The sequence below is a fragment of the Carcharodon carcharias genome, chromosome 13, assembly GCF_017639515.1.
Source record: "Carcharodon carcharias isolate sCarCar2 chromosome 13, sCarCar2.pri, whole genome shotgun sequence".
Lineage (NCBI taxonomy): Eukaryota > Metazoa > Chordata > Chondrichthyes > Lamniformes > Lamnidae > Carcharodon > Carcharodon carcharias.
This window is the reverse complement of record NC_054479.1, coordinates 73,606,967-73,619,487: the sequence shown is the minus strand read 5'-3', so window position 1 is coordinate 73,619,487 and position 12,521 is coordinate 73,606,967.

The window sequence follows — 12,521 nt, the reverse complement described above, 5'->3', positions numbered from 1 at the left end:
GACCTCAGATAAATAGCTTGAAGCTTATCAAATAGGTTGAAGATTATAATTAAACAACTGAGTATCTTAACTGTACCTGAGGAACACAGGTAGTTGATTAGTAAGTGAAACAGTAAGTATATTAATAATGAGTTTTTGATTATATCTGTTAAGTGAGTTAAGCTAATAAATAGAGGCATAGCAGGACAGCTCACACCTATTCCGTGTGGGAACTCCAGGATACTTCTCGTGTCCTGGATAATCATATTTACAGGAAGTGTCATCAGCTGCAGAAACTGAACTTCAGGTTTCAGACCTTGAGCAGCAGCCGGCATCCATGAGGCTGACAATTTCACGGGTAGCATGTTTATACTTGTGGTCACCCTATAGCTTATGCAGGCAGAGAATGAATGGGTCACCAGCAGGCAGTCAAGAATGAACAGGCAGATGGTGCAAGAGTCCCCTGAGTGCATCTCTTCTTCCAACCAGTATTTAGCTCTAAACACCAGTAAGAGCAATCTTTCATCTGGCAAGAGCAACCAGAGCCAAGCCATCTCAGCTGTATGGGGGACAAGAGGACAATTGGAAAAGCAGTTGTGATAGAGGATTCGATATACAGGGGAATAAACAGGTATTTCTGTAGCCTCAGATCAAACCAGGATGGTCTGTTGCCTTCCTGATGTCAGGGTCAAGAATGTCACTGAGCAGTTGCAGAGCACTCTGAGAGGCAGAGGTGTATAAGCAGCAGTCATGGTCCATATTTGTACCAAGGACATAGGTGGAAAGAGAGATGAGCTTCTGGAGGTACAGCTTAAGTACCAAGGAAGGAAACTAGCAAGCCAGACCTCAAAGGTTCTTCAGATTGCTCCTGGTACCATGTGCGAGTGAGTGTAGAAATAAGAGGATAGAGCAGAAGAATGCTTGGAGAGATGGTGCAGGAGGGTGGGCTTAAGATTCCTGGGCCATCAGGAGCAGTTCTGGGGTAGATGAGGTCTGCACAGACCAGATGGATTGCACCTGACACTCCTGGGACCAATGTCCTTGCCTGACGATTTGCTAGTGCTATTGGGGACAGCATGTCAAGCTGCACTGTTTACTAGCCCTGCCAGGAGCTGTCAAAGTCACCGTAGCCTTGAACTTATTTGCCTCTGGCTCCTTCCAAGGACCATCTGCAGACCTTGGTGACATCTTGCAAACAGCTGCACACCACTGCATTCCCAGGTTACAGATGCCCAAATTGCGAGATCTGGGCAGTAAATTCAATTCAAGACTGATGGGGCCTCACAGGCACAGTTGGTATTGGGTTTCAGCTCCATCACTGGATTTCCCCAGGTACGTGGCATTACCAATTGCACTCGTGGCCATCAAGGCACTGAGGGCCTACCCAGTGAGATTCTTCAACAGGAAGATTTCCACTCCCTCAATGTTCAACTGGTATATGTCCACAAAAAGAGTATCCTACAGGTGTGTGCTCCCTTTCCTTGTAGCTGCCATGATTCCTTTATTCCCCGGCAATCCAAGCTCCTAATTCCATCCCTCCAAATTCTGTGAATGGATTCTAGGAAACAAGAGAGCTAGAGACAGAAGCATAAAGATGATACAACCATTGCCAACTGCTCACCAGAATTGCCACCATGTAGGCCATCAGGCTTATGAAGATGTGGTTCCAGTACCTCGACTGGTTGAATAACGCTTTTAGGAAATGAAGCTGGGCAAGTGGATGAAGTAGCAGTAGGTGACCATTTTGGAGATAGTGGCCATTATACAGTTAGATTTAATGTAATTATGAAAAAGGATAAGGATGGAACCAGAGCAAAAGTTCTAAATTGGGGAAGGACAAATTTTACAAAGCTGAGAAGTGATCTGGCAGAAGTGGACTGGCTGCAGACCGGTGAGTGGGAGGCATTCAAAAGCGAGATTCTACGGGCACAGTGTAGAAATGTCCCCACGAAGACAAAGGGTGGTACTGCCAGATCTAGAGCTCCCTGGTTATCTAGAAGTATACAGGGTAAGATAAAGCAGAAAAGAAAGCTTATGACAGTCACAAAAAAACCTAATGCTGTAGAAAGCCTAGAGGAGTAGAGAAAGCACAGGGGCGAAGTAAAAAATGAAATTAGGAAAACAAAAATAGAGTACAAAGAAATATTGGCAGATAAAATCAAAGAAAACCCAAAGATGTTTTACCAGTACGTTAAAAGCAATAGAATAACTATGGAAAGGTTAGAGCCTATCAGAAATGTACATGGTAACTTGTGGGTTGGTGCAGATGTGGGCAGGGTTTTCAATGAGTACTTTGTCTCTGTCTTCACTAAGGAGAGAGATGAAGCAGATATTCTAGTTAAAGCGGAGTGTGAGATATTAGATACAATAAACATAGTGAGAGAGGGAGTGCTGGAGCGACTGACATCCTTGAAAGTGGATAAGTCACCAGGGCCAGATGGATCATATCTCAAGGTGTTAAAGTATCATTTTCCAATCCTCACTAGATAGAGACAGGGTACCAGAGGATTGGAGGTTTGCAAATGTTGTACCATTATTTAAAAAGGGCACGAGGGATAGGCCAGAAAATTATAGGCTGGTCAGTCTGACTTTGGTAGTGGGCAAATTATTAGAATCAAATCTGAGAGACAGGATAAACTGTCACTTAGAAAACTATGGATTACTCAGAGATAGTTAGCATGGTTTTGTTTGGGGAAGGTAAAAGCAGGGAAAATCCCAAGATATTCTATCAGTATATCAATGGGAAAAGGATTACCAGGGAAAGAGTAGGACCCTTTAGGGACCAAGGGATCTATGGGTGGAGCCAGAGGACATCGGTAGAGTGTTGAACGAATATTTCACATCCGTCTTCACCCAAGAGAGTGAGGATGAAGGTATGGAACTCAGGGAGAGAGACTGTGATGTTCTTGAGCAAATTGATATAGGGAATGACAAGGTATTGGAGGTGTTGGCAGGCTTAAAATGGACAAATCTCCAGGTCCGGATGATTTGTGTCTCAGACTGCTGAGGGAGGCAAGGGAGGAGATCGCAGGGGCTCTGACCCAAATTTTTAATTCCTCTCTGGCCAAGGGGAAGGTGCCAGACGACTGGAGAACAGCTAATGTGTTTCAGAAGGGTTGTAGAGAAAAGCCAGGGAACTACAGACCAGTGAGTCTCATGTCAATGGTAACTCCAACCGCCAACTCCAGCATGATGCCACCACTAAACACATCTTCCCTTCACCCCCACCCCCCCACCATCGGCATTCCGCAGGGATCGTTCCCTCCGGGACACCCTGTTCCACTCATCCATCTCCCTTCTACACCACCTCATCCCCTCCCACAGCACCTTCCCATGCAACCGAAGAAGGTGCAACACCTGCCCCTTTAATTCCCCTCTCCTCACCGTCCAAGGGCCCAAACACTCCTTCGCTTCACTTGCACTTCCCTCAATTTAGTCTACTGCATTCGCTGCTCCTAATGTGGTCTCCTCTACAGTGTAGAGACCAAACGCAATTTGGGTAGCCGCTTTGCGGAACACCTTCGGTCTATCCACAAGCATGACCCAGACCTCCCTGTCGCTTGCCATTTCAACACTCCATCCTGCTCTCACACCCACATGTCTGTCCTTGGCCTGCTGCATTGTTCCAGTGAAGCTGAACGTAAACTGGAGGAACAGCACCTCATCTTCCGACTAGGCTCTTTATAGCCTGCCAGACTTAATACTGAGTTCAACAATTTCATATCATGAGCTCTCTCCTCCATCCCCACCCCCTTTTTGATCCCCCTTTTTTCTATTTCATTTTTATTTTTTAATTTTTATTTATTTTTTTCCATTATTTTCATTATTATTTTTAAAATTTATTTCCATTTTTATTTGTTGTTTTATCCCCAGCTTTTAGCCTATTTTTGATCTGTTTTCCCACTGCCATCCCCTCCCCCCACCCCATCCCCACTGGTGCCATCTGTCACTTTCCAGAGTGCTTACCCTGGTCCGGCCATTATCACATTCTGCTTTCCACTCTTACTGTCCCCATTAGCACCTCCTTTAGCTAGTATCACCACTATTAACAACGCTTTGACCTTTTGTTTATGACATCTTTGGCAATCTCTCCTTTGCCTCCACTGGCCTTATATCCAGCTTCACCCGTTCCACCTCCCTTAAACAGTATATATTTCACCACATTTCTACTTCACTTTTGCTCTGAAGAAGAGTCATACGGACTGAAAATGTTAACTCTGACTTTCTCTCCACAGTATTCGAGGTGCTGTCTCACCAATGCCCTGTATAACTGATGCATAAAATCCTTAAAATTATGTTCAATTCCTCTCATAACAAAGGCTATCATTCCATTTTCCTTTTTAATACTTGCTGTACCTGCACAATAACATTTTGTGACTCTTGCACTTGAACATTTAGATCCCTCTGCAGCTCAGAGATCTGCAGCTGTTCTCCATTTAAGTAATACTCTGCTTTTTTATTCTTCTTGCCAAAGTGAACAACTTCACATTTTCCCACATTAAACTCTACCTGCCAGATCTTTGCCCAATCACTTAACCTATCTATATCCAAACTCCTTATGTCTCCTTCACAACATACTTTCCTACCTATCTTTGTGTCATTTGCAAATTTAGCTACCATACTGTCACTCCCCCGTCTAAGTCATTGATGTAAATTTTTAAAAATTGAGGCCTCAGCAGGCCCCTGGCTATCAGATCGTATTTATTTACTTCAATGTGCGCTATCAATTCATTTACTTTGTTATGAATGCCACCCGCATTCAGATAAAGAGCCTTTAGTTTCATCTTCTTGTTATCTTTGTGACGTCCAGGCCAGGATTTTCCCCTTGTCCTGCAAGATCGGCAGGGGCAAGCTGGAGCAGTAGGGAAGCCAACCATTGCACACAATGGGGCCGCGACCACATTTTTCATGCTGATGGGCCAATTAAGGCCCATCCAGTGTGAAACGCATGCTGTAGCATTGAGTGCTGCCTGTGTCGGGGGGAGGGGGAGAACGGGGAACTTCATGCATGCACGTGGGTGCAAATATAAAAGAAAGAATTTTAAAATGTTTAAAAATATGTCCCCTAATGAGCAGGGACATGTTATTAATGAAAAGTTAAAATGTTTATTTTATTTTTATTTGCTGTTGGAAACCTCATCCTGCCGCGTGGCCTTTTAGCCTGCCCGTTAACTGTAAGGTAAAAATTTCATTGAATTGGTTCTTTAATGGCCTTACCAGGCCTGTTAATTGCGGGCAGGCGCGCTGCTGACTACCACGTGAGCCCACTGAATGAAATGTCACGCGAGTGCGCGATGACATCGATCTGTTCGCTGGACAGCATTGCCTGCCATTTTATATTTGTTCAGGTTGGGCGCGTGCCCGCCCACAAAATTAAAAATTCTGGCCTTAGTCTTGATTCTTTGTGCATTCTTAGTTCCTCTCCAGCCCTGAGCAGATGTCCCAAACCTGGCACCAGGCAGGCAACGTAGCCATCTGGACTCTCGCTCTTTGCTATGGAGAACAGTACTATACTATACCGTCCCCTACTACCACTATGTTCCTTCTCGCTTCCTCAATTTGAATGGCCTCCTGTACCGTGGTTCCATGGTCAGTTTGCTCATCCTCCCTGCAGCCCCCACTCTCATCCAAACAAGCTGAGAGAACCTCAAACATATTGGTCAATTGCAGAGGCTGACACACCTGACCTCTGGGTCTCTTTACCTGCCTCACTCGCAGTCACACCGTCCTGTCCCTAGCCACTGACCAAATCAGAAGACCCTATCCCAAGTGATGTGACTGCCTCCTGGTACAAAGCGTCCAGGAAAAAAGCGTCTGCAGCTCAGCCTCCAGCTCAGTGACTCTGAGCTGAAGTTCCTCAAGCCACAAACACTTACTACAGATGTGATTACTCTGGATCACACTGGCATCCAGGATCTCCACATGCTGCAGCCCTGACATATCACCTGTCTTGCCATTCTTAATGTGTTTTAAACAATTACTTAATTTAAGGATAGAATAGTAATTACCCACTTACCCCAGACACTCACCAAACAGCTAGCTCCTTTCCCTATAGTAAAGCAAGAACCAATTCCTATGGGGTGAGAAAGATAGAAAAAGGAAAAAACACATCCTTCCCCACTTCACCAAACTCCCCCCCTCACCAAACTCCAAGTCTTCACTCAGTTAGTATGTTGTGCTCTGTTTGCCAGGGCTGCATTAAAGAATCCTGAATTTATAGTAAACTGAACAGGGGCTACAGTAACCAAATTCAATCAATTAGCTAATTAACTACTCAGCTCCTACAGCTAGGAGTGAGTTTACCCTGTCTAAACTGGAAGAAAGGAAGAACTTAGCCTGCTTACACAGTACTTTCCAGTTACTGCTAATCACAGATTAGATTAGATATTAAGCGCAAAATTTAAGAATAAAATTAACACTTAAAACTCCCCTCTCACCAAACTCCAAGTCTTCACTCAGTTACCTCAGCTGCACACCGCTGCACAGAAAGAAGGCAGGGGAATGGCACTAGGCGAATTGCTCATTTGGAGAGCTGGCGTAGACATGGCTGAATGGCCTCCTTCTGTACTGTAATAATTCTGTGATTCTCTGAATTCTGTGATAAAAAGGAAGCGAGTAGCTTAAAAGAGTAACATGAGAAATTATTATGGGGAATGAGGAAATGGCAGAGACGTCCAAAAATATTTTGTGTCTATCTTTACAGTAGAAAGTTGTATACCAGATATAGAAGGTAACTAAGTGGCTAAAAAGAGTGAGAAAATTAAGGTAATTGATTTTCAGTGAAGAAAAAGTACTGGGGAGATTTAAGGGACTAAAATCTGACAAAGCCTAGAACCTGTGGCCTACGCCCTAGAGTTCTAAGAGAGATAGCTGCAGAGATAGTGGATGCACTAGTTATGATTTTCAAAAATTCCCTGGATTCTAATATAGTTTCAGCAGATTGGAAGTTAGCAAATGGGCACTGCCATTCAAGAAAGGAGAGAGAGAGAAAACAGGGAACTGCAGGCCAGTTAGCCTGAAATCAGACATTGGAAAAGTGCTGCAATCTATGATTAAGGAAGTCCTAACGATGCACTTAGAAAATCACAGCATGATCAAAGTCAACATGGTTTTACAAAAGAACAATTATGTTTGAGAAATGTAAGTAGTTTGCAGGTGTAATTGGCAGGGTAGTCAAAAGGGAACCAGTTGATGTATGTCCACTTGGATTTCCGAAATTTATTTGATAAGGTGCCACACAAAGGGTGGAATTTTCTGTGTGCGCTGTGTCGGATGTGATTGGTGGCGTGAGCAGACAATATGGTGTGATCGGTTTGACAACGGCGGGAAACCAGTTTGTGATCGGCCGCTCAGCCCACTGACGGGGAGGGGGGAGGGGCCTGCATTTCCCACCATCTGATGTTGGGAACCTCATTTAAATACATCAGCATATCAATGTCAGACCAGCCCGCTGGAATCGTACCCCCTGCCCCATCATCCATCCATGTGGACGGGACAGCACACCAATGTATTTCACAAAGTCACAAAGAAGTGTGAGATGGCAGCTGCATGTTAAGGGGAACTCGGAGGTGAGTGCACAGTAACTCTGTGCAGTGCTTGCCAGAGCCGCCTGTTGGACTTCACGCTTCAGGGGTGTCGGGGGATTGGGGCTAAGGGCAGCCCTGCCATTGACGTGACTGGTGGCGGGGGTGGGGACGGAGGGGGCAAGGGCAGCCCCACTTTTCAGGCGACTTGTGGTCGAGGGGAGGGGGGCTGGCGGGGTTAAGTGCAGCCCTGCCGTTGAATACAGTGCTCAAGCATCCAGGGTGAGGGGTAGGGTGGGTGAGTGAAGTAGCCACGCATTTGGGAAACCTGTGGAAAGTGACCATTCCTCTGCAACTGAGACAGTTCAGGCGCAGCCACATTGATATGTTTGGGGTCAAGCTCTGAGCTTATCTTCCCACTCAAGCAATGCAGAAGCATCAAAGTGCCATCAAGTTCTCCAGAGCTCCCCCCCCACACCCCTTCCCACCGCCAGCACAGACTGCAAATTCATGAGCATTTTAGTGGACTGCGGAGCTCTTAGACTGCACATGTTGTACAATCTCCTTGCTAAAGATGGCCATGGAGCAGTCACTGGTGGAGGTGCTCACAACCTCTTCAATGTCAGCATCCCGGTTTGGATCAGTTTCCCCCATAGTTCAAGCTAACAGGGCAGCCATGCAGTGCACTAATTTCTGGCCAACCAAGTGGTGGCCAGCACCCCCCGGGAAGTGTTAAGGGGCTTTCACACTTAACCAGGACAGGTTCTTAGTACATCCATGCTAACCACGTGTCTCTCTCTTTCATCCTCCAGGAGGAGTACTTCAGGATCATGGAGCCTGGTGAACTAGCTGTATGCTTATGTCTGTGATCAGGATCATATCATAGAGATGCAGCCATGAAACTTCAGCACCTCAGCCCTTCAGGAGCTGGTGCACAGCATCACTGGTCACAGATGCTGGTGTGATAGGGGCCAGCCCCACCATAAAGGTGCAGAGAGCACACAGAGAGAATGAGAGAACTCTGTGACGCCTGCCCACTACATTCTGGCAGCAATGACCAGCACCGCCGAGGTGCAGGCATCAGTAATGTTTCCAGGGAATGTGAGGCCGGACCATCACTTTGGTCTGAAGGCTGCACAGAGCACAGGGAAGAGGTCCTAGACTGAGATACCTACCTTTATCTTGTGCAGAAAGGTTTCACATCTGAGTGACACGAACACTGCTCATTAGAACAAGGAGCCATAGGCGGGGAGACATTCTTGTGAGTTAATTAACGCCCGTGCCCAGGCTGTCAACTAATTCTCCTTAACTTTCCTAACCCTGCCGCTATGTCTTGGTGCTCCCCGGACATCCACAGTGGAGGTGGGGGCAGCCTGCTGACTGTGACACCCTGTCTGTGATGATTTTGGCCGGTGTCCTCTGGAGGCCTGAGACCTGGAGGGTCTTGGGCTGGTTTCAGGGTCCTGCTGTGTGGCAGTGACACCCTCCTCAGCCTGTGGAGCTAGAGCTGCTGAGGATTCGGATGGGCCGGTCACTCCCAGAGTCACCTGGGTGGATGGCCCTGGAATGTGCAGCTGCTGATCTTCCTCCCTATGGGTGCCCGAGGTCCCCTGGCTGACTCCTTGAGCAGCAGGGGTAGCTGGAATGAGATCAAGCTGACCAGCACCCCTCTCGCGGACACACTGTTGGAGGCCAATTGTGGCACAAGCGATGGAGTTCAGCTCGCGCAGCGGTGCAGGAGTGATGTCCTGGACCAAGGTCTCCATGACGGCCGCCATCCTGCCAGTGTTGACCTCAGTGCTTTGCAATGCCGGTGCTGTCACCTCAGAGTGAAGACGGACAGACTCCTCCATCATGCCTTGCAATCTGAGGAGTGCAGCGGTTAGCACCTCCTGATGTTCCTGAGCTTGCCTTTGCAGCTCCAGCAACTGTGACATGACCGAGTCCAGTGGCTCGTCATCTGACTCAGACTCAGCAACGTTCTGGCCTCCAGCAGCCCTCCGAGTGCCGGGGACCTGGGAAGTCCCTGCCTCCATCTTCTGTGGATCAGAAAGTGTGATGTGCTCACCAGATTGTGATCCTGAGGCTACTCTAAAGCTCAGTCCCAGAGGTGTGTGTCTCTGCACTGGTGGAGGGTGTGGGTGAGCGCTGATATGGGACTTCAGGCAGGGGGCCTTCAGATTCCTCACCAGAGATTTCTTCAGGGATTGATTGGAGGCCCTGGGTCATGGGCTCAGCCAGCTGTTTCCCAGATGTGCCTGCAAAAGCAAGGTGAGATAATTAGTACATGGCAGTGGCCTGTGAAACAGGACACATCACATGGTTGTCTGATGGGATGTTGCACTGCTGGGTCCTCACTTGGCAGAGCAGCACCAACCTCACCGTCAGCAAAGGACCGGCCCAGATTCTCACAGGCCAGCTGGATGGCTTTGTTTTCAAAGTCCGTGAGGACCTTGATATCAGGCTTTCTGCCATTGGTCTGCGACCTCTTTCTCTTGTTGTGTGCCAACTTGTCCTGCATGGATAGAGATGGAGAAAATGTAAGCAGATGATAAGTATGTCTGGCCTTTGTGGATAGTGAGTGGTCCCATGGGCGGGATGAGGATAATGAAGGTGTGTGTGAGAGAATGAATGATGATGACTCTTGAACTGACAGTGACTGAGGGCCCTGTGGATGTGTGATAGGTTTGTGAGTGTGTGAGCTGAGAGTTGTGAGAAGAGTGATTTCCCCTGGCGGAATGAAGATCATTCATCCTCTTGTGGCACAGGGTGGCTGTCCTCTTTTGAAGGGCGTTGGCGCTGACCACCGCTGCCACTGCCTCCCAAGCCAGGTTAGGGCTGTTGCTGCCCATCCTGTGGCCAGAGTGGGGGGTGCAGGACATCCCAGAGGGACTCCACTGTATCCAAAAGGTGATCGAGGGACAAGTCACTGAACGTGGGGGCTGCAGTCTTCTTCAGTTTCAGGGCCATGTCTTCGTGCATCAGTGGTGACCTGGAAGCACTGATATGTGTGCTTGTGGCTGGACTTAAAATATAGCTCCCGGCGTGATGCAGCGGCAGGGTGATGGTGGGTGGGTAAATGAAAGCCTGCTCACCATGGAAATGGTGTGTTTCCCTGGAATGCATCAATAATGAGGCAGGTTTGGGATGATACGGTGTGAAAACCTGCCATCACGGCCAGTGGGTAAAACATTGTTTTACCTGCCCACTGCCATACTTAGTGCAAATCTGGGACAATTCCACCCAAAAGGTTAACCAAAGGCCAATGGAGTTGGGGTAATATATTAACATGAATTAAGATTTGGTTAACGGATAGAAAGTAAAGAGGAGGGTGAAATGGTGTATTTTCAAGTTGGCAGCCTATAAATAATGGAGTGCCCAAGATCAATGCTGGGGCCTCAGCTATTTACAATCTTTATTAATGACTTAGTCAAAGAGATGAATGATGCTCCTAAGTTTACTGATGATAAAAAGCTTGGTATGGAGGAAAGCTTTGAGGATGACATAAAGAAGCTGAAAAGAGATATAGACAGGTTAAGTCAGTGGGCAACAAGATGGCAGGTGGAGTATAATGTAGGGAAATGTGAGGCTATTCACTTTGGGAGGAAGAATTAAAAAGCTACGCATTTTTGAAAAGGCATGAAAATGGTAAATGTTGATTTTTAAAGACACTTGAGTATCAAGGAACATAGAAAGATAGCATACAGGCACGGCATGCAATTAGGAAGATAAATGGCACGTTGCAGGTGATTAGAGTACAAGAATAAAGAAGTCTTGCCACAATTGTACGGGGCATTAGTGAGACCTCACCTAGAACACTGTGCACAGTTTTGGCCTCCATATTTAAGGAAGGATATACTTGTATAGTGAAGGCTCTCTCAATTGCTCCTTGTTGACAGGGTTATCCTATAAGGAAAGGCCCAGTAAATTGGGCCTATGCTCTCTGGAGTTTAGAAGAGTGAGAGTTGATCTCATACAAGATTCTGAAGTGGCTTGACAGGGTGGACACTGAGTGATTGTTTTGCCTGCCTGGGAAATCCAAAACACGGGGACATAGTCTCAGGATTAAAGGATGATCATTTAGAACTGAGATGAGGAGAAATTACTTCACTCAAAGGGTTGTGAATCTTTGGCATTGCTCAGGGAATTGGGATATGGGGAGCAGGTGGGAAAGTGCACTTGAAGCTGATGATAGCCATGAACGTGTTGAATGACGGAGAAGGCTTGACAGGCCATGTGGTCTATCCCTGCCCCAATTTTTTCTGTTCTTACCTAACTTGGACATTTCTAGCCTGCACAAGTGAGTAACATACTATTTAGTAAATTTTTGTGACGCGTTAAAACGAGTCTGTCCACTCGAATGGACATTAATGATGCCACATACGGACATATGAATTAGGAGCAGGAGAAGGCCACTTGGCCCCTTGAGCCTGTTCCGTCATTCAAAAGATCATGGTTGATCTGATTTTAACCTCATATTCCTGCATACCCATGATAACCTTTCACCCCCTTGCTTATCAAGAAACTATCTAACTCTGCCTTAAAGATATTCAAGGACTCTGCCTCAGCCATCTTTTGAAGAAGAGAACTCCAACATCTCATAACACTCTGAGAGAAAAAATTTCCCCTCATCTCTGTCCTAAATAAGCAACCCCTTAAAACAGTGAACTGGAATTTTAGATTCTCCCACTGGAGGAAACATCCGCTCCACATCCATCCTGTCAAGACCCCTCAGGGTCTTACATGCTTCAATCAATTTCCTCTTACTCTTCTAAACTCCAGCGGGTACAAGCCTAACCTGTACAGTCTTACCTCATAGAACAACCTGCTCATTCAGGTATTAATCCAGTAAGCCTTCTCTGAGCTACTTCCAATGCATTTACATCTTTCCTTAAATAAGGAGACCAACACTGTACACAGTACTCCAAATGTGGCCTCACTAGTGTCTCGTATAACTGGAGCATAACCCCCTGACTTTTGTATTCAATTCCCCTTGCAATAAATGATAACATTTTATTA